General features: G+C 32.8%; 1 pseudogene; it reads right to left on the bottom strand.

The window, feature by feature from the left end:
- Positions 1–502: 502 nt before the first annotated feature.
- Positions 503–23,126, bottom strand: LOC127706634 (cytochrome P450 2C31-like; annotated as a pseudogene).
- Positions 23,127–23,585: the final 459 nt, after the last annotated feature.

Raw genomic sequence — 23,585 nt, 5'->3', positions numbered from 1 at the left:
TGAAATCCCGCTGAGGGAAGAGTAAAATTTGCTCTCCGCAGATCTTACATTCTTGTGCCAAATATGAGACGAAGTAAACATTAATAACTATATATGAGTTTATAGAAAAACAATCAACCAGAAAATTTACCGGATCGACGACGTGCCACAAACACAGGAAAATTATAGAAAATTTAAGATTTGTTCAACGATACCGAAAAAAGATAAAATATACGAAGAAGATGAAAATAAATATATAGTATCTTTCCAATGATATATTTTTTTTAATACCCTAATTGAATTCATACCTCACAGTTATACGATGGCTTTCAATTTATTTGCATTTACCTTGTTCTTGCAACATCTTTTATTATTAAATATCTACAATATTTTACAAGAGTATTATATAATATTAAGTGTTGCCAAAAGAACTAAGAATGCCTATTGATAAAGTCTTTCTTATAAATCCTTCTCCTTTGTTTCCTTTTCTTATCAAAAAATTACGAGTACATATCAGTGGACATTATAATTCTCTTGGAATAGCTCTGAACTTGAATGGCAGAGGACTGTTTTGCTAAGCTCTTGGTTCCTTCAAGAGAGGGTGGGTCTTCCCCTTCCACTGGTAAAAATTCAAATCTGTGAACCATTGATGTTAGATATAGAAAAAGCTCCATTTTAGCCAAAGCTTCTCCTGGACACACACGTCTTCCTACAATTCATATCAAGCGTTAATGTCCTTTCCAAAAGAGAGGCGAAAGATACCAGAGGGACATTCAAACTCATAAGTCGAAAATAAACTGACAACGCCATGGCTAAAAAAGAAAAAGATCAACAGACAAACAATTGCACACAAAACACAACATAGAAAACTAAAAACTGAGCAACACGAACCCCACCAAAAACTGGGGGTGATCTCAGGTGCTCCGGAAGGATAAGCAAATCCTGCTCCACATGTGGCATGTTAGTACAAACCCGGTAATAATTCTAGTTTGGTAGGTTACATTCGGGAGAGGCGGAGACGGGATTGTAGTTACGACATTAGGAACATATCCGCTATCATCTGTAAAACGGATATTCCATAATGGTCAACCAACTCGTGATGGCGTCCGTAAAACTTACGAAAGGCTGATTTCAACTTCACCACTTGGAACTCTTGGTTTAATAGCTTCCTTGTGAGCAGCAACCCTCTATACAGGAAATGATGCTAGGAAATACAAGCCCTGGAATATCGTAACAACTGGTAGAAATATACTCCGTATGCAGGCGCTGCTGGAATGTTGTTACATAGAAATGGAAAGTTCACAATTGGGAAACTGAAATCATCTCTTTTGTCGTAAAGTTTTATTTAAACCGACCCTCATTGTCAATTTCTAGATGTAAGTCAAGATATTATGCAGACTTAACTGTACCTGTTGTATCCTTTATCTCAAGTTCGATGTAATAGATGCGTTCAACATAGTCACCAAATTTTGAATTATTTAGTGAGAGAACATCATCTATATAGCGGAAAGTAGAGTTAAGGGATACTGCTAACTTCTTTTCTTTCTTCCTAAGAAGTTCCTGTATGAAGTCAGTATCATGTGAATAAAGGAACAAGTCGGCAAGAAGAGGGGCACAGTTTTTTCCCATGGGAATGCCGATTGTTTGCTGAAAAACACGGCCTCCAAACGTATCAAATATGTTGTCAATCAAGAAATCAAGCATCTTGATAATGTCAGTTTCAGAAAACTTTTTGTTGGAATCAGAGTGATTTTTAACAAAGTAGGATTTATCCCTTCTAAGACAAGATACTTGTATCTACGTTGGCTATTCTTTATAATGAAACAATGCAGGACCAACTCTTTCAATTTTTCTTTTAGTTTGGAATGGGGAATACTTGTGTAAAGTGTAAAAAAGTCAAAGGTTTTAATACTATTGCAAGATGAAAGAATCTTAGATTGTATGTACTCTAAAAGATCTTTGGATTTTTTTAGTATCCACATATGATTCACGCCACCTGTAGAATATGTAATTTCACAATAACTTTGAAGCCCGGCTTTGATTGCTGATAAAATTGATGTTACTAATTTAGAAAGAGGTTTCGTGGAGCACTTGGAAGACCCAGCAATATACCGTTGTTTGTAAGGACACTTATGTAGTTTAGGTATCCAATACAGTGATGGAAGATTCAGTTCTTCATCTTTGGTTGAAATCGATCGATTAAAAGAAAGAGGTGGTTTGAGATTACAAAGGACAAACTGACAACGCCATGGCAACAAACGAAAAAACTAAAAACGACCAAAATCAAACAACAGTATACAAAACTAAAGATTGAGCAGAACAAACCTCGCTCAAAGCCGGAGGTGATTGCATGTGCTCCGGAAGGGTAAGCAGATCGTACTTCAAATTTGGCACCAAACATGTTGCTCATGTAAGTACAAACTCGATGATAAATCACATTCGAGGAATAGAAAACAGGACTATTGGAACATATTCGTCGTCATCTGTAAAACAGATATTTAATAACGGTCAGCCATCTCGTGATGGCGTCCGTAATATGTACGGAGGGATGACTTCAACCTAATCGTTATGGAATGCTTGGTTTAGTAGCTTCCTCGTTAGCAGCAACCCTCTATCAAGGAAATCATGGTATGAAACGCACGCTTTGGAATATCGTATCAACTGGGAGATATAACTCCATATGCAAGCGCTGTTGGCATGTTACTACATAGAAAAGAAAAGTTGACAACTGGGAAGCTGAAATCATCTCTTTATTTTTTATCTTTAAGTTTTGTTCACGACCAACCCTCATTGTCAACAATGCAAGTTATGAGACAGACCTAACTGTATCTATTGTATCATGTATTTCAAGTCCGTTCAACAAAGTCACCAAACTTTGAATTATAAAGTGAGAGGAAATCATCTATATAGCGGAATGTGAAGTTAACTGGTAATACTAGCTTCTTTTCATTCCTGCTAAGAAGCTCCTGTATTAAGTCTGCCGCATTTGAATAAAGGAACAGAACAAGTCGGCAGTAGAGGAGCATAGTAAGATCCCATGGAAATGTCGGGTGCTGTTGAAAAACACGTCCTCCAAACAAACGTAATAAATGTGTTGTCAATCAAGAAATCAAACATCTTGATAATGTAAGTTTCAGAGTTTTTTTTGTAATTAAGGCGACAGCAGTTTACCGATGTTCAAATTTCGTACATCGATCAGGAAGAAAGAACCAAATCACGTAGCAGACAAATACCGAGGGAATCAAAAGAACTCCAAAAGTAGCGAGATCAGTTGCGTCGACAGGGGAATACACACTAAGTCAAAATGTCATAATTGGGAATAGAACACAATCGATAAAATAACAGAAAAGACGACTATAAACTGACATGTAAAACTCGCTAAAACATGTCGTAAGTGAGTTAAGACACCGACACATCGTATCGATGAACCAATCCGTGATGATGGTGACTATCAAACGTATGTTGTGTCGATTTATTGTCGGTTTTCCTCATTACTCTGTTGAAACAGGTTTTGTGTAAGGAGCACACCCCTGTTAATGGAGTCCAAATAGTGTGAAAATGCACGAGCGTAACGTAATGATTGAAATATGTAAACGCCATGCGATGGAGCAGAGGGGATGTTACTGCTGAGAAATGGGAGGTTAACAAATGGAAAGTTGAAATCAGCACGTTTGTCATAGATTCTAGTTTTAAGTTGTCCATGTCAATATCAAAGAAATACACGATTCCGTTACAACAAACATATAACCATTGCTCAAATCGTTAATATATACGTATATTTTATTTTAAGATAGGTTGTACATGTGAAAAGCCTTATTACAAACGGGATGTGAAATACTTTTTTAAAATTTAACACTATCATTTGTGTCTGTTGGATTGTTTCTTTTTAGGTGTTCCCTGTTTATTGTCAAAAGAAATACAATGAAATATTTAAAGAGTTTTTGGTGAACGTGGAACACGCCATAGAATACACAAAACCTACAATCAATTTTCAATATTTATATAAACATTATCATTGTAGTGGTGGAGCACAGCCTACAAGTTGATGAAATATATCCTCAAGTCTAAAAATCCTACGCATCCAATAGCAGCGATGCGACTCAAATGGTCGTGCATCAAACTATAAACATTGCTTCGGTCAAATCGATTAACTTATTAAAGACGATACCTGTTGTAAGGTTATAAGTATTGTCAAATTTTTAATACAATAAAAGAGATGCTGAAGATACCTAAGGAACATTCAAACTATATGTTTACATACCTAATGAAAAAGTAGCAATTTTGTCTTGATTACACAGTTTTCCTTTCTCATCTATGAAGCGTTCAGGTTTGAATACATGACTTTCTGGAAACCACGTTTGATCAAAAGCAACGGAATCCAAACATGGTATGACAACACTGCCCTTTGGAATGATATACAAATCTTTGTAAATAAGTTCTTCTGTAACAAGATGAGGAAAGGCCAATGGTCCAATATTAACAAATCTCAAAGTTTCAAAGATGAGCGCTTACAATATGGCATATTTTGTCGGTCGGCAAGTGTTAGTACTCGCCCAGTACCAACTGCAACGTCTATTTCTTTTCGCATTTTATTTTGAACAGTAATATTGTTAAGTAACAATAAAATCGCCCATCTTAGCGTTGTTGCCGTAGTCTCGGTTCCTGTGCTTATTAAATCATTCACTATACAAGCTAGCTGGTCCTCTAAAATGCAGGAAAATATATTATATTATCATGTGTTTCAAGAAAATTTTATAAACTGAACTTGACTTCTGAAATAGATATATCTGTAACTACATACAAACGAGTAGGAAGTTATATTTAATGAATTTTTGCCATTTCGTTGTAAATTCGTGTTGTATTTTGTAAGACGATTGCTTTTATTGCCCAAAAGTAAATGTCAATTTGTATCTGGTACTGCACCACTATCACAAGAAAAAATGTTCAGGTAGGGCGCAAGCAAACTTGTTTAACCCCGCCCGATTATGTTTGTGTCGGTCCTAAGTCAGGAGTCTGTAATTAGGTGGTTGCCGTTTGTTGTTGTATATTAATATTTGTTTGTCGTTTGTTGCGCTATATTAATACTTGTTTGTCGTTTGTTGCTGTATATTAATATTTGTTTGTCGTTTACATTTTTGTACATAAATCCAGTCGTTAGTTTTCTCGATACTAGTTTTACATTTGTCATGTCAAGGCTTTGTATTTATTGCTTTGCGGTTTGGGTTTTACACATGGTTGAAATGGAATGTTTTTTTCCTTTATTGCAATTTTATTCATTGCAACTGATGCGAATGTACTGATTTATTTGATTTATTGTTAAACTTCACTAGAAATTAATATAATCATATGAAAATAATAATATTTACTGTAGATAATATACTATACCGTAATTCTTATTCTCCGTATAGTTAATTAAAGTGTGATTTATAGGATACATTAAGAAGACGAAAGCTTTTTCTTAGTTTTAAATATTAGATTTTTTTTGTAGATAGACGCTCTTGTTTAAAACATGTACCTTCAATAGGAATGCTCAAAACAAAATATTTGAAGGCCAAAGATGTAAAACAACAGAAACACGTGAAGAGCTAAGTAACCTCAAGGGACCTAAAGGAAAGTAATTCTCAAATCCATCTATGGTTATGTCAGGGGAGATAACTTTAATTATGAACATATGCACATTTAACTCTCTTTCTATTAATTCCTAGAAATCTATCGAAAACTTAATAAAATTGAGTGTTTATCAAGCTTCATTTAAAACAGTGAGTTGTCTATCGAGGGTAAATAACGTATTGTGCCTAATGCAGCAAAACAATCGAATTGTATAATGATTTATACGTCATACGAAAGTTAATAAATGTAGCACACTGTAGTTAATACGAAAGATGTGCGTTTCGTCTACATTAGACTTGTCATTAGACCTCGAGTCCATTCTGTATGGTAATCTTTGTGTGAGAAGTAATCCAACAAAGCATTAATGTATTTAGATCATGAGATAACCAGTGAACGGCAAATTGACCTCATAATTGAGTTTGTAACCCCTAGCGGACTACGAAAACACACATCTGTTCTTTTTGTGATCTATTCTAGCATTCAAAAGTTGTAAATTTTAATAACATACATTTAAACACATCAGTTGTGGTAACGCACTATGTATGTTCTTTTTGTGTACTTATCTTGCATTAACAGTATGAAATTTAACATACATTTCAACATATTACTTGTGTTTTGGTTTTGAATCTGCATCTCTCTCATGATCAAGTACACAACTATGAAATCTCGGATATTGCCTTGGTCAAAGGTTTGCTTGTGCTCTCAACTTCGTTTTAAAAGTAATCGATTAGCTTATCAAATTTTACAGTATCAGCTTTTATTCCCAAAATATCTCCTGACAGTTTTGTCAGCCACTGCAAAAAAATAACTTGGCAGGACTCGTCGCTATCTCATCAATAATTTTGAAAAATATTTTGCATCATTGTATTCGAAACGTTTTCCAACAATAATTTGCATTAAACTATTAACTGTGCTTGTATTCAATATTCCTTCAAGAGCAAAAAGTTAAATCACAAAAACACCGAACTCCGAGGAAAATTCAAAACGGAAAGTCCCTAATCAAATGACAAAATCAAAAGCACAAACACATCAAACGAATGGACAACAACTGTCATATTCCTTGGTACAGGCATTTTCTTATGTAGAAAATGGTGGATTGAACCTGGTTTTATATCGCTAAACTTATCACTTGTACGACAGTCACATCAACTTTCATTATATTGACAACGATGCGTGAACATAATATCACAAATAGGGGTACAACAACAACACGAACCCAACCAAAACTGGGGTTAATTTCAGGTTCTCTGGAAGGGTAAGCAGATCCTGCTCCACATGTGGCACCCGTAGTGTTCATGTTATTACAAAGCCGGTAAATAGTCTAATTCGGTAGGTCACATTCGTGAAAAGGGAACGGGATTGTAGTTACGACATGAGGAACATATCCGATATCATCTGTATAACGGATTTTCCATAACGGTCAACTAACTCGTGATTGCGTTCGTAAAATTTACGAAGTGATGATTTCAACTTCACCATTTGGAACTTTTGGTTTAGAAATGAAAAGGTCACAATTGGGAAGCTGAAATCATCTCTTTTGTTGTAAAGTTTTGTTTTCAACCGACCCTCATAGTCAATTTCTAGATATAAGTCATAATCAAATGGCAAAATCAAAAGCTCAAACACATCAAACGAATGGATTACAACTGTCATATTCCTGACTTGGTACAGGCATTTTCTCATGTTGAAAATGGTGGATTGAACCGGGTTTTATAGAGCTAAACCTCTCACTTGTATGACAGTCGCATCAAATTCCATTATATTGACAACGATGCGTGAATAAAACAAACAGACATAAAAGGCAAAAATGTCAAAATAGGGGTACAGCAGTCAACACCGTGTCACAATCTTAATCACAAAAAAAACAAACAAATATTTAACAAAGAAGCACAAAAAAGCATATATCACATTTAACAACCTCGTTCATTGCTTACTTATTTTTGTATTTTATTTATGTATGCCAAATCAACCAATAAAGGATCGAGGGATTTGAAGCACTGGGACCGAATCGTAATTTTAACATTAACTCTGACGTAGAATCGCGTTGTTTGACGTGAGAAAGCAAGAGTAAGTGCTTGTCCATTTTAATTTTGTATCAAATTTAAAAATGGTTTTAATTCTTCCATAATGCTCGATTCAAAACTCCTTTTCCAAAAACCGAATTCTCGTAATTTGGATATGGTAAAAGTTCGTTGTGCCTTCCGGTTTGAATCATTAGAACTTACAATTCCGTAAAAAATGTAACAAACAAATAAAAGATTAACTACTTAACTAATAAACTGGCAATAATTTGAGAACGCTGTAGAAAAAATGATTGCCTGTGTTCGTTTTTTCTCCTGAGATATTTCGTTGATTTTTTTTGCAAGTTTGTTTATGATTTCCCCCTTAATACGAAAGAAATGATAGCAAAACATAACTGGTTTTTTTTTTGGACATATAAAACGAATTGGAAATTATTATATATTATATTTAGTAAGTAGGCATTTGGTGATGACAATACATTCGAACAATATTATCGTGAGTCAAAGTTAAATATACGCTTGAGATGTGTTTATTCCAACATACGAATGTCAAATGTTATTAACTGATGAAGTAAAACCTAGAAAAGGGCTTCGGACCCACGAAATTTATCATCATTTTCTGTTTCTGTGTATTAGCACTGCTGGTGGGCAGTTAGTCCTTAAAGGTATCATCAGCTCAGAGGTCAGTGCTAATAGGTACTGAAATGATTTTTAAATTCTCTGTTGATAAACTATGAAAATATTAAGAAACCAAGGTTCCATCTCCCTCATACGACGTTGACTTTAGCTGAATGTGGATGATCTGTTTATTTCTACTTTGGTGAAATAGAGACTAGCGTTTTTACGTATTAATACATCCTTGCCTTTCAAATATGTTGCTTTGAGCGTTGAGTCCCAATAAATATCTGGACACATGAAAATTAACTTATTATAATTCGGGGATTGTTGTAGATCACTGTCTGCTACGTTACATCTTACATTCTAATTTATGTACAATCTTTCATTCCCCTGTTTGTTCAAATAAGTGATAGTCAGGTTGGTTGCTGAACTGTGCAAGGTATATTTTGTAATTTAACATTACGACATATGGTCTTGCCCGGTAAAACAGGGTTTTTGTTTGCATGCATATACGTGGTTAAACTGCACCATAATTTGTACATGTCCAAAGTTTCCTGGACCAAGTCTTGTTAGATGTTGTTTTTCATTGTCAGTACATCTTTTTATGTAAGATGCATGTGTTAATGGTTGTTGTGGACTGTGGTACTGGCCAATATTTCTGGCTAATTTGATTTATTATTGAAGAGTGCGATCAAATTTTCTCTTAATCGTCCAATACATCGAGATATGTCAAACTTCCCCTGACTATGTTTCAATCGACAGGTCATGATAAAAAATTAGAATATGGTAAGCTTTCAATATCAAAGGGTCCAAATTACTAACTCTATAGAATGTCGTGATTCGATCGCCACTTTGTGTCTTGTGAAAAAAACGGAATGCGTTTCTGTTGTGTCAAATTATATGTTAGAGGCAACAGTAGTTTACCTACATTTGAATCTCATTAATAAACTATGAAATTTCAAATAATTTCAAAAGGAGCGAGATCTTGTGTGTCGACAGGTAAAGCGTCTACTTCAGATGAATCTATGCAAATCCAGACTCAGTCAAAATGTAGTAAATAGGCATATGACACAATCTGTTATTAAATGCAAATTATAAAGCTAGTGAGTTGTGCCTAGTATCTTCGATAAATCTTTACCTGTATAGGAAGCAAAAATATGACACAGATCCCAGTGACAGTGGACGTTTTAAAGGTTTGGAAAACTTAAAATGTTATTAAATTCACCAAAATGCATGTGAGGATATGTGAAACGTAAATACTGCAGACACTATCGAAGTGATTAAATTCATGATGAATCGGAAAGATCACCAGTTTATGCTCCACAAATGCGCCCGTGGTGCACCAGATACGCATTACGACACTAACTGAAGAGACGACATAATTTGTCAAAATCTGATGCAGTCATATTGGTACCGTTAATGTTCTTAACATAAAATATGTCCGTTGTTACTTATATGTCTTTCTGATTGTATGTTAATTTACCATTATATGTGATAACCGTATTATTTTGAATTATGATTCATAGTATAATATCTTGAATAGAGTATTCGTGAATAATAAAGGTGAATGCCCTTTCGTTTTTATTGATACATATACTACCATAGCTATTCATATGAATATCCTACCTTTATTCTGAAACATATTCATGAAGTAAAGCGGAAGTAAATTCTCCATTCTTAACAAATATTTCTCTAAGACATTCCTTTCCATTGACTACTACTACCCAGTACGGTCCAAGAGATAGACTAAAAATGTCACCGCGTTTCTTTCGGAAAGAAAGGAATACGTCCACAGTTTGTTAACCATCGCCTAACTGAAGAATATTTCCAATTATTGGCAGAGGGGATGGTCCCAGTGGAAGTGCTACTGGTCTCTGTTAATTTGTCCATAACACCAAGAAATCAAAAACTAAAATAGTAACTACTAAATCAATAACTTCAAAAGTTTAGCCACGTACGAAACCGAATGCACAGCATATGCACACAAAAATAATGAGCGTAATCGAATGCGATGATTTTAAATAAATTAGATTTACATAAATGATAAACAAAACTAAGACGAATAAATCAAATCCAATCTTCCTATGTTGATCATATTTTACCAATATAAAAATACTCATAAAAAAGCGATTAAACCTATTCAATTTTGTTTACATTAGACATGTTTAAGGTGGCTGGGGTGTCTTCTCCATCTTGGATTTTGAAGTAGCAGATACCAGTCTAGATCTTTAAGGAAATGTGCAAATTTTGAGAGTAGTATGTAATTCACGTGTAAGACTTTTCATGTTGATATAGAAAATTATGTTTTTTTATTATAAAATTACGGTTGTATTTTCTAAAAAAACACGATATTGTTGTTTGAATCATTTTTTTTCAACTTTGCCACATAAGGGGAGATAACTCAGATAAAGTTATTTTTATCACACAAAATTGGATTTTCCATGCATAATCTATACAAAATCTGACGATTTTGAACAACCTTTAGCGTGAAAAAAAGTCCGGTGACCCATGCTTTCTATTATATTTTGGATAAAAGCATAAGAAAAACTAAATTTTGACATATTAATAAAAATTCTATGGATTTTAATTCAGACACCCCATCCACCTTAAATAGAGTGAACTTGTACACAGGTAGATTAATTCTCCGCTAGAATTGTCTCTCATTTACTTAAAAAAACAAAAAAATCCAATTATTGTAGAGATTGGTGGTCTTCCGATCAACTGAAAATTTATATATATATATTCACACTATATCATTAAAATAAATTATTCTTTCACTGTTTTATAGATTCCGTATTAATTCATATATTGTATGCATTAGAAATAGAAGTAAAGCAAAAACAAATAATGCCATTGCAAATGAACAAAACATTGCTAAATAGTAACAATTATAACAAATAACCTTTAAAAGAAGTTTATCATGTAGAATTACTTTCCTGGACAACGTGGTATAGAAGATTTGTGTAATTAAAAATGAGTTTGAAATATTTTTGACAAATTTCAAACGTTCCAACTACACTTTATGTTTCTACTAGCTGTATGGAGCACAGGAACACGCAACAACTCCGTATATGTATGATATATGCTAGACAAGAGAATACGAAGACAAAATTGACAATATTGAGAGATAAAGCAAATATACCCTCTTTGAAATTGCCCTCAACGCAAACTCAACCGGATATGGCATCGTGTTATAACTTGTCGCAACCAAACCATGCAAACGTGATTCCCTTTTTATAATGGTTTACTTAGTCGGAGAGGAGAAGTCCGGTTCAATCTAAAGTTCATTGATACCTGATCTCGACAAGAACTGTGTCGATTTGTTTTAAATTTATATCAGGCATTTGTATTTTACATGTAGGGTTTAAAGTCTTATAAACAAATGGGCAATTCAAAGTAAACAATGCCTTTGTTTTACTGGCATTATTGTTAAAGAGTTATAATAATCTGTACTTCAATTTACTCTGAGACTCACAGCTTATAAAGTAGAGGCATTAAAATCCATTGATAACTTTGAATTGAATAGTCAAAGTACAGAAGAGGTGATGATCGATGGATGTGAGTGAAAGATGAATATAGTAAATACCGTTAAAATTTAAAATCTGTAACAAAGAATCCTTGTTTTATATTTTTTTAATTGTGCTACGCTATAAATAAAAGTTGATGTTGGTAAGTATATTACCATTAACTGTTTAATAAAACTAAATACAGCTCACAGAGGTCTTGATTAGTTTGACATTTTTCTCAGTTGGACACTTTAGCCAATGGTACAAAGTATAAGATATATCTTCATAAAAAATAGAGCACAACTGGAATATAGCACATGCATGTGTATCATACGTTGGTCTTTTAGTTATGAAAGTGTTAGGTTCCCTGACATTTCAAATAAATATCAATTATTCATTTGGATTCTAAACTAATTTATTGGAATAACTCAATTGTCTCAATATAACTAACAAAAACGTTTTTCCTAATTTAGAACTTTCACTCACCTTTAAATTAGGTTACCCATATCGATGATATTCACTCTGGCATTGTACCTTTAAATAGTTACTTTTATTCAGAGAAAAACATACAAGCGACAAAGCAATATTCCGTTCACATGAGAGAGTACATAACATGTTACAGAGTATGTGAGGTAAAGAAAATTACTTATCTTAAAAAAAGGAGAGTTACCTTTCTTTCTTCAACATTGCCGATACTATTGCTGTAATTGACATTAAATTGTTTAGATAACGTGGAAGGTCATTGTATATAGTTTGCGTCCTTTCGGGTTTCGTGTTGATAAATCCAAAACTTAAAACGAAAGACGAAAAAGTATTCGATTTTCGATATCATAAACATAAAACGAAAGACATTTGGGTTAATTTCCTTATCATGATTCGTAAACAATCTTTGAAAGAGTCGATTTTGTCTTTTCTTATTCATGACGCGCTGTACAGGGGATGAAGTTATTTTATCAAAATTGTCTTATTGTGTTCTTATTATTTTTCTTGCATAGTTCTAAAACATAAAAAGTGTCAGCATACTTTGTTCTTCCCCGTTAAAGTTAAGAATATGTGATATTTCCATGTTAGACCTCTGGTTTATGACTGAAGATAAAGTAATATGTAAGAAGAAGATTTTTACTTCATCTTATTTTCACCAATAATCAGAAATAAGTTCGCCTTAGACTTGTTTTGAAATATTTCTCCTCGTGCAAAGCTCTGATTCATTATCTGAATTTGGCTAAACTTTGGAACCATTTTGGTTGTAGGTTGTATCAACTATATTAGGTTTTGGATTTTCAAATACGTTTGCCTCGAGCATCATTGAAGAGACATTGATTGTTGAAATGAACATTTGGTGCCGTGAAATTGGTACCATAAATGTTATATAATGGATAAGTCGGCCAATACAATGAATATGATGAAAAGGTAAAAATAAGTTCTTTTCCATTAATCGCATTCATAAGAGAAGTATTTGCTGATTATAAGATGTAATGTTGACGTAGAGATATGGCTCGTATGTGTAAAATTCCGATAGTATACTTCAAACTTTGAAATCTAAAGACAAAATTTGTTTACATCTAAGCTATGGAAAATGTCATTTAATGTCAATGAAAAATAAATAATGGGACTGCGTCAAATGATCACTGCGGAAATTAGATGTGCCGATGAAAATACAACTTTCTACAAAATTTCAATGACCTGTCATAATCGTAAGTGGATATTCTTACACTGACCTATTTACAAATGATAATAATTGTTGAAGCCGTCAATGTCGCCATAGGTGCAAACAGCACACATATCTCTTCCCAGAAACTGTGTGGAGGGTAGACAAACAAGCATATTATTTAGATTAAAGGCACTAAAAAGAGCTGTTACTAGGTCAATTACTTTGCATTGAAGGACCAACAGGACGAAATATAAATCCTTTTATTATCCATACTAAAGAGGATGTAGATCCATCAACAATTTAATGGGTGGAAATTATAGATGAAAGAGGATAATGATACATGCCTAACGTTCAGCGTAAAATATTACACGCATATTCAGGACGATAACATGTTAACAGTATTTGCTAAATAAATAAGATTTACAACTCGAGGCTGAGTATGGATTAAATGGACTGCATTGTGATCTTCAGAAAACAATAAGCTTGAATATATGCCACAACGCCCTGGCACATTATTTTAACTCCGTGGTATATACACAGACCAACGTAAACAAGGAAGATCAATCAAGCTTTTGTTTTATCTATATTGGTAACAACAGGTTTTGTTTTCGTGGTTTACTAAATCTGTATTAAGATAGAACAAAATACGAATCGTTTATGTAATAGTATATGAATAATAAGCATAAAAATTATGCAAAAAAAATAATTTGGCTGAGCTTATAATTCTACTTCTTTCTGTATTTCCCTTGTCTCATGGATCTCAAACATTTCTTTGGATCTCAGCATATTTCTCAGCAGTTAGTTTCCTTATTTTTCTAAGACAAGTAACAGGAACTCATTTTGAACTACGATATTATTTATTCTAATACAGAATAACAGAAATATGTTATTTGGAGATAATGACGTTTTATGTTGCTTTAAAAAACTACAGCTGGTAGGTTAAACATTGACATTTTTATTTGATTTCCTAATTGTAACCAAAAATAAGCCTTAAAGACATTTTATTGTTTCTTTGTTTAAATGGTGTTTTTGTAAAATGTTTGTCATTGCAATTTTGAAGTTGGTGTGACATGAAACATTTTTTTCAAGTTTATACATAATGATTCAACAATGTCCTCCAATACAAGAATCACTATGCTATATATCTAATTTGTGTTGTACATATGGCACGTCAAACGTTTCAATATTAAAAAAAACAAATAATTGAAAAATAAATTATGTTCAAAACATACAAATATATATGCAATATTTTCTACATATGTTAAAAAAAATATATGTTCAAAACTTAATATTTTTCAGTACAAAGCGACATTCTTGCTTAATGGGCGACTTCCATGGAAGCGGGCCTCAGAAGCCTTTAAATAATCTTCAACACTAAAAGTTAATACAGGGCTAAAAATATTTCATATCCTTGTCGAGTAAAGATATAACCAAATTCGTATTCATGATAAAAGCACCAAAGCAGTTCAAAACTTTTAAAGTTAAATAAATCCTGGTTATAGATATTATCAAATCTGTACATCTGCTCAGTTTATGGAGTAAATACTACGTTAGAACTTAGCGATGTCTAGATAATTAATTTTTTAAACTTGTTCAAGTAAATGTTTTCAAAATTTGTCATCTCAGTTTTGACTATCCGGAAACTATTGGTGAAAATATATTCAAAGGCTTGGGTTTCCTGTCATGATTTTGTGGATAAGAAATTGCTACTGACAGAAAGAAAAAAACATATAATCAAAGGTTCCAAATTGTAAAGTGGAAGTCATCCCTTTTATAGTTTTGATTATGATTTGGTTGACCGTTCAGTCCTAAAATTAAAAGTTGTTTAGTTCTGGAGCATAAAAAGTAGAAATGCTTAAATACAAAAAACAAAGGCTACATTTATGCATATTATATTTGGTAGTAAACTTAATTTTGATCACATGAAGCATATTTCTTTTTTCATCTAAACCTAAATGATACGGATTTTTTTTTCATTTCTATTCTTCATACACTTCATTTCTACAATGCGATTTGATTAAGACCCGAGAGTGAAACAAAATGAAAACTTCTGCTTAAATTATTAGGAAAGGTAAGTATATCAAATTTACTTTTAATTTTACGTAGCAAATGGATTAAAAATTTAACAGTACCTTTATTTCAATCTATTTCTAAAAAGGGTGTCTAATTAAATAATGTTCTAATATTACTGGGAGATGTTGCTGTTTCAAAGAATTCACAGATAAAATTCTGGTTGTTGTAAAGTGTAGAGGTTGATATAATAAAAATGTCATTTGAAGTTTTCAAATCTTTGCAAACAACATAATTTTAGAACGTGAACTGAATAGGCGGCAACGCATGTTGACAAACCCCTTAGGAGTCGGTATATTGTGAAATAATAGTTCAGCTTCGATACCAAACATCGTTATATGGTTTTTGATTAACGGAAATATTGCTTTTTCAAAAAACATTTTCAATTTCTTGGTTTTTTTCCCCAGGTACGATGAATATGGCAAGCCTTTTTACTATTCATTTTAACTTCAAGATATCTAACAAACTTTATAAGATACCTCATATGGTTTATAATATATCTTATATAGCTTATAAGATATCTTATATAGTTTATAAGATTTCTCATATAGTTTATAAGATATCTTATATAGTATATAAGATATCTTATAAAGTTTATAAGATATCTCATAAAGTATATGAAATATCTTATAAAGTTTATAATATACCTTATAAAAACTAGATTATATAAGATATTTCATATATCATATAAGATTTCTTATATATTATATAAATAAATGGGTAATGTGTCCATGGGACACAGATGATGCCCGCGCTTGTATATCATATAAAGTTGTAAAGGGACATAATTGAAGAACGGTATAAGTGATGCTACCCAAAATTGTACTTGATCTGAGTTTTGTGGTAATAAGTATTGCGTATAAGATTCATAAAATCTGGTTGAAGCAAGCTTAAGTTAAAGAACGGAAACGAAAAATTTAGCAATGTTTCCATTTTTAAAGGGGCATAACTATGGAACAATAAAAGTGACACCCCCCAAAATTCAAACTTGATCTGTATTTTGTGGTAATACGCATTGTGCGTAAGTTTCATAACATTAAGTTAAGGCAAACCTAAGTTAGAGAATGGAAACAAAAAATTCAGCAATTTTTCCATTTGTAAAGAGGCATTACTCTAGAACGGTTTAAGAAACTCCTCTAAAATTTAAACTTGATCTGTGTTTCGGGTAATAAGCATTGTGTATACGTTTCACAACATTTGGTTGAGGCAAACTAAAGTTAGAGAACGGAAACCAACTTTGGGACGTAAGGACGGACGTACAGACGGACAAGGGTAAAACTTAATGCCCCTTTCGCTACGGCGGGGGCATAAATATTTTATATATTATAAGATGTCTTATAAATTAAATGAGATCTCTTGTAAACTATATGAATAAACTATTATAAGATATCTTATAGAAATCAATATATAATATATATTATCACGTATATAAGATATCCTTTACACTTTAGAAGATTTATAATGAAGTATATCATATATATCTTATTGACTTAGGAGCACCTGAGATCACCCCCAGTTTTTGGTGGGGTTCGTGTTGCTTAGTCTTTAGTTTTCTATGTTGTGTCATCTGTACTATTATTTGTCTGATTGTCTTTTTATTTTTGGCCATGACGTTGTCAGTTTGTTTTCGATCTATGAGTTTGACTGTCCCTCTGGTATCTTTCGTCCCTCTTTTATAAAGTATATGAGATATCTTATATTATGGAAATCCGAAGCTGTCTTACGTGTAAAATTTTATGGTATGATGATACTTTGTTATTATATGCTGATACTTTATCATTATATGCTGATAGTTTGTCATTATATGCTGATAGTTTGTCATTATATACTGATATTTTCATTATTTGCTGATACTTTGTCATTATATGCTGATACTTTGTCATTATGATACTTTGTCATTATGATATTTTGTCGTTATGATACTTTGTCATATGATACTTTGTTATTATAGCCTGATACATTGTTGGTGTTGATGGTTTCAGTAGACTGGTATTGTTTCTAAAATGTGCCGTCAGCAACACATCCGAGATCGCTTTAGACTGTCACTTGTCTGGTGTTGCTAATTACTATATTCCTCTTAGAGTAAGATCTGAGTAAGGACTAGAAAACGTGTCTTTTACAAAATGGACGAAAGAGGCAAAAGTACCCACAAACAAATGATAGAACGACTTTGGAAAGACATTTCTCAAGGCGTTCTGTGTTATTTTTACAATGTGTTTTTTTCATACGGAAGATACAGGTATTATAGATCCATTAAATTGAAAACACTTAGATATTTTCTTAATGTCGTTTCTACAATCCAGTCTCCTTTCCCTGAATGTGACCTACCGAATCAGAATTATAACTGGGTTTGTACTAACATGAACAACACGTGACAGATTCAGATAAAAAATAGAACGAGTCATTGGGTGATTGGAAACGTCTGCTTGCCCAAAGATTCACATTATTTTCCCTTATAATGAAGGCAAAGACAAAATTATTTTTTTTTATCTGAATCTTAGTAAAAGTCAATGAAGTATGTCGGTCATGTACTACTTTGCTTTCAAGCTAGGGATGTTCCTCATACTAAAGTACGGTCATTCTGAACTTAATTGAGACTTTTGACCACTATGATAGTAAAACTTTATCCAATTCGTGTCCAGCTCATAACTTTTGCGCTTTAAAACTTAGGTTAACCAAACTTGGTATGCAGTTGAATCATGGGATTGGGATGTGTCATTATATTTAATGGCGGTCAATTTATATTGGTGGAGGTAGCCGGAATACCCGCTAGGAGTGAACCACCGACCTTCGGTAGGAAAACTGACAATCATAGCCAATTAAGATTAGAGTTAAGTGCACCTCCCTAGTGGGGGATTCGAACTGACAACCTCAGTGTTGACAGGCTAGTCATACAGTAGTTCAACTACTTAGACCACTCGGTCACGGAGGCTCCTACACAAGTTTCAGAAAGAATTGACTGTAAGTGGTAGCTGAAATCATAACTGCAGTTTAATCATTTTTGATACTAAAACAAATGTAATAATAAAAGGAAAACCTAAGTTCTATTTATGATCTCTAAACACCTTTTATAATCATTAATTCCAAAATTAGTATTGGTTCTAATTAATTCTTCAATAATGCCTGTCTGCATTGTTCTCAAATATTTGTGTAAGGGGCTCGAATATTGGTATGTTTCCATCTTCAGCACCATGATCTTGCATCTATTTGAATGAGGGAAATTTATAAAGTGTTCTACAATTGACCAGATGTCCACAAGTTCAGAGGAGATAAATGTACTGTTCCGATTATGTGACAAGCTCAAAATTGTAGCCTCCTGTTTATCTCGTCCTAAAAAATGTAATGTAGAGCTTCTAAAAGAGAGGCAAAAGATACCGGAAGGACATTCAAACTCATAAGTCGAAAATAAACTGACAACGCCAGTTGAAAAACAAAAGACAAACAGACAAATATAAGGTCACAAAACACAACAAAGAAAACTAAAGACTTAGCAAAACAAACCCCACTAAAAACTGGAGGTGATCTCAGTTGCTGCGGAAAGGTAAGCAGATCCAGCTCCACATGTGGCACCCGTCGTGTTGCTCATGTTTGTACACACCCTGTAATAAGTCTAATTTGGTAGATCACATTCGGGAAAAGGGACGGGACTGTAGTTACGACATTAGGAACAATTCTAAGTGTTTTCATTTTAATTGATCTATAACACTTTTATCTTCCATAGGAAAAACAGATTGTAAAAATAACACAGAACGCCATAAAAAATGTCTCTCCAAGGTCTTTTTATCATTTGGATGTGGTTACTTTTGCTTCCTTTGTCCCTTTTGTAAAATATATAGTCTGCAAAAGACATGTTTTCTAGTCCTTACTCAGATCTTACTCTAAGAGGAATACCGTAATAAGCAACACCAGACACAAGTTACAGTCTAAAACCATCTCGGATGTGTTGTTGTCGGAACATTTTAGAAATATTATCAGTCTACTGAAACCATCAATACCAACAATGTATCAGCATATAATAGCAAATTATCATAACGACAAAGTATCATTATGACAAAATATCATAACGACAATTATTTAGTATTATAATGACAAAGTATCAGCATATTATGATAAAGTTTCAGCATATAATGACAAATTATCAGCATATAATGATAGGGTATCAGTATATAATAACAAAGTATCATCAATATGGGCAAAACATTTCACACATAAGACAGCTACAATGTTCCATATTATATATTATATAAAATATATTATATTTATATGAGATATCTTGAAGCTCGAATAAATAGTTAAGCGGCTTGCCATAAATGAAGCCTGGTATACAAGTTGCTTATTTTGAGAAATGTTGCATCACATTTGTTCATGTGGCCCGAGAACACAGTTATTTAGTGCATTTTTTGTAAACAATAAAGTCAAATTAAAAATATCGCACCTGCTCTATCTCAAAAAGATTTTTACAGTGTAGTGTACTACTATTGGAAGAAATATTACCAACATTATAGAAAAGTCTACCAGCTCTAACCCAAAATATGGACAATTCTATGTTAAGGGGTCTAAAACTCAGTTTGACAGCTTCAGACATACTAATTGTTGATCTTTTTTTAACTGGACGAAATCACTACTTAACATAATGATTCAGCACCCAAGTTTTTTGAAAATGTAATTTCATCCCCTTACTTAATTGTTCATGCATAAAATAACAAGAAATAAATTGGGAAAGTGTATGAAAAAAAATTGCAAGTTATACACTGTTCACACTAGGAACTATATTCGTAGAGGACGATAACTGTGTCCTCGGACCATGTATGTTAACCCAGAGACTTATTTAACCATGATGTCATATTATAGTTTTCTATGTTGTGTCATCTGTACTATTATTTATCTGTCTGTCTTTTTATTTTTGGCCATGGCGTTGTCAGTTTGTTTGTTTTCGATCTATGAGATTGACTGTCCCTCTGGTATCTTTCGTCATTCTTTTATAGTAAACCTTAAATTTATCCAAAACTGTTTTATGACGATTTCACAAAAGCAAGGAAAAAGTTAGATTTTTATTTCAAAGAAAAGTAATATACTCGTATTAATAATCTATTAAGTATTATTTCTCGACCGTTTATGAATAAACTTTTCTTTGATCAAAATATATATTTTAGCTTCGTTTGAACTGGCCATGCTTTATTAACATAATATATTACAAAAAACCGTGTCCTAATATTTTTATTGATACACAGGTCAGTAATGACGTATACTACATGTTAATGATTTATAGCTTTATGAAGTGGTTGTAAGGCTTTTGTTTCATGTAATATTAACATAATTATTCAGAAAAGTAGAAATTAATGCAAAACATGTTCATAACTTATGATAATATTCCTTTTTTTTCTATTTGTTTCCAAAATCATCTTGTACAATTCTAACACAAAACCTAACCATGAACTTCAACTAGTCGTGATCTATTTTTATCTGTTCTAATTATGCCTTTATTAGTAATGTAATATTGCTCCATGTTACTGTATATTCCCTGTCTATAGCATTGGCGGATCAACTAAAGGGGGGGGGGGGCTTTACAACCAGTCTTTTTGTTTGACAGCTAAGGCTTTTTATTGGAACAAATGTTTGGTCCCCTCCATGTTTATAAGACTCGCATGTGTTGGAACCATCCCTCTAAAAATGGCTGGATCCGCGCCTGGTATATAGTAAGATGGTTTTACATTTCGTTTCACTGTGAAGAAACAGAGAATTTTGCATTTTGTATTTCATTTGTCATGTAATTTATTTCAAAGAATTTTATATCAGTTGAATTTTGTTTTTCACAACAAAAAATAATTTCGGTAATCCTAGAATTGCTAATACCTTGTTGATATATCTATTTCGTTTTTGGGTTGCTGTTTCATCGTCAACTATGTGTGAAAATTCGTGTCAACACATGTTGACGGATCCCTAAGGAGTCGGTATATTGTGAAATAAGAGTTCAGCTTCGATACCAAACATCGATATATGGTTTACGATATGGGCAAAGAAAATAATGAAAATATTGCTTTTTCAAAATATATTTTCAATTTCTGGTTCTATCAGTAGCGAGCACCTTTTCAGGGTACGATGTAGCTTAGTTTACAAGTGGCTTATTTTGAGAAATGTTAAACTTGATTTCTTACACACTATTTAATTTGTTCCTATATGTTAACCAAGAGCCTTTTAAACTATAGTACATGTATCATAGTTAGGGCAAACATAAATGTTATCAAAAACTGTTAATCACAATGTGACATAAGAAAGAGTTAGATTTAGGTTTTAATATTCGAGTTATTTCTATTTTAAAGATTCATAATATCATTTCTCGACATTTATGAATTAACTATTCTTTAACCAAAAAATATTTTTTTAGTATCGTTTGAACTGACTATTTTTTATTAACATAAAATATTAAAAAAACCGTGTCCGAATATTTTGATTGATACACCGGTCAGTAGAGACGTATACTACATGTTAATGATTTATAGCTTTATGAAGTGGTTGTAAGGATTTTGTTTCATGTAATTTTAACATATTCAGCAAAGTAGAAATTAATGCAAAACATGTTCATAACTTATGATAATATTCTTTTTTTTTCTATTTGTTTCCAAAATCATCTTGTACAATTCTATCACAAAACCTTACCATGAACTTCAACTAGTCGTGATGTATTTTTATCTCATAAACATGTTTAACCCCGCCGCATTTTTGCGCCTGTCCCAAGTCAGGAGCCTCTAGCCTTTGTTAGTCTTGTATTATTTTTAATTTTAGTTTCTTGGGTACAATTTGGAGTTTAGTATGGCGTTCATTATCACTGAACTAGTATATATATTTGTTTAGGGGCCAGCTGAAGGACGCCTCCGGGTGCGGGAATTTCTCGCTGCATTGAAGACCTGTTGGTGGCCTTCTGCTGTTGTCTGTTCTGTGGTCGGGTTGTTGTCTCTTTGACACATTCCCCATTTCCATTCTCAATTTTATTATCTGTTCTAATTATGCCTTTATTAGTAATGTAATATTGCTCCATATTTCATTTATTATTTTTTAAATCAGTTGAACTTTGTTTTTCACAACAAAAATACAAGTATATTATGCAAAACAATGTCGGTAATCCTAGAATTGCTAATACTTGGTCGAGATATCTATTTCGTTTTTGGGTTGCTGTTTCATCGTCAACTACTCAAGATTTCCTATAAAATATTTGTAATATTATCGTTATTCCAGAAAACGTTACAGGACTACACTTGGATGGTGTAAACTTCCCAAAAAAACGTGTATGGTGAAATGATTTTTAATTTTATACATTAATTTACAATATTGTGATCAAAATTCATTTTTTAAAATAAATAAATAATTTTGTAGTCGCACGCTATCTTTGAAATTAAATTGCATTATGGTGTAATGTGTAAGGTGTATGGTGCAAAGGTGTAACGTGTATGGTGTAATGCCACAGGGTGTATGGTGTAAACTTCAACTTTCTTAAACATGTACAGTGTAATGTATGTTAATGACGTTATTGTCATTATCATTTAAACTCACCATAGATACTAGGAAATACAACTTGTAACCTAATTCCATTGACCTGGCATAAGCAGAAGTGGTTATTCTTATACTGAACTCTTCACACATGTTGAAAGTTGTTGAAGACGTCAATTTCGCCATCGATGCAAACAGCACACATATCTCTTCCCATGAACTATGTTGAGGATAGACAAACAAGCATATTATTTAGATTAAGGACACGAAAAAGAGCAGTTACCAGGTCAGTTACTTTACATTGAAGGACCAAGAGGACGAAATATAAATCCTTTTAACATACATACTAAAGAGGATGTAGATTCTTCAACAATTTAATGGGTGGAACTTATAGAAGAAAGAGGATAATGATACATGCCTAACGTTCAGCGTAAAATATTACACGCATATTCAGGACGATAACATAATAACAGTATTTGCTAGATAAATAAGATTTACAACTCGAGGTTGAGTATGGATTTAATGGACTACATTATGATCTTTAGAAAACAATAAGCTAGAATCTATGCCACAAAACCCTAGGACATTATTCGAACTCCGTGGTTTATACAAAGACCAACGAAAATAAGGATGATAAATAAAGCT

This window comes from Mytilus californianus, unplaced genomic scaffold (assembly GCF_021869535.1).
Source record: "Mytilus californianus isolate M0D057914Y unplaced genomic scaffold, xbMytCali1.0.p SCAF_6, whole genome shotgun sequence".
Classification (NCBI taxonomy): Eukaryota; Metazoa; Mollusca; class Bivalvia; order Mytilida; family Mytilidae; genus Mytilus; species Mytilus californianus.
The sequence above is the reverse complement of the archived record's forward strand: the minus strand, read 5'-3'. Positions and strand labels throughout refer to the sequence as shown.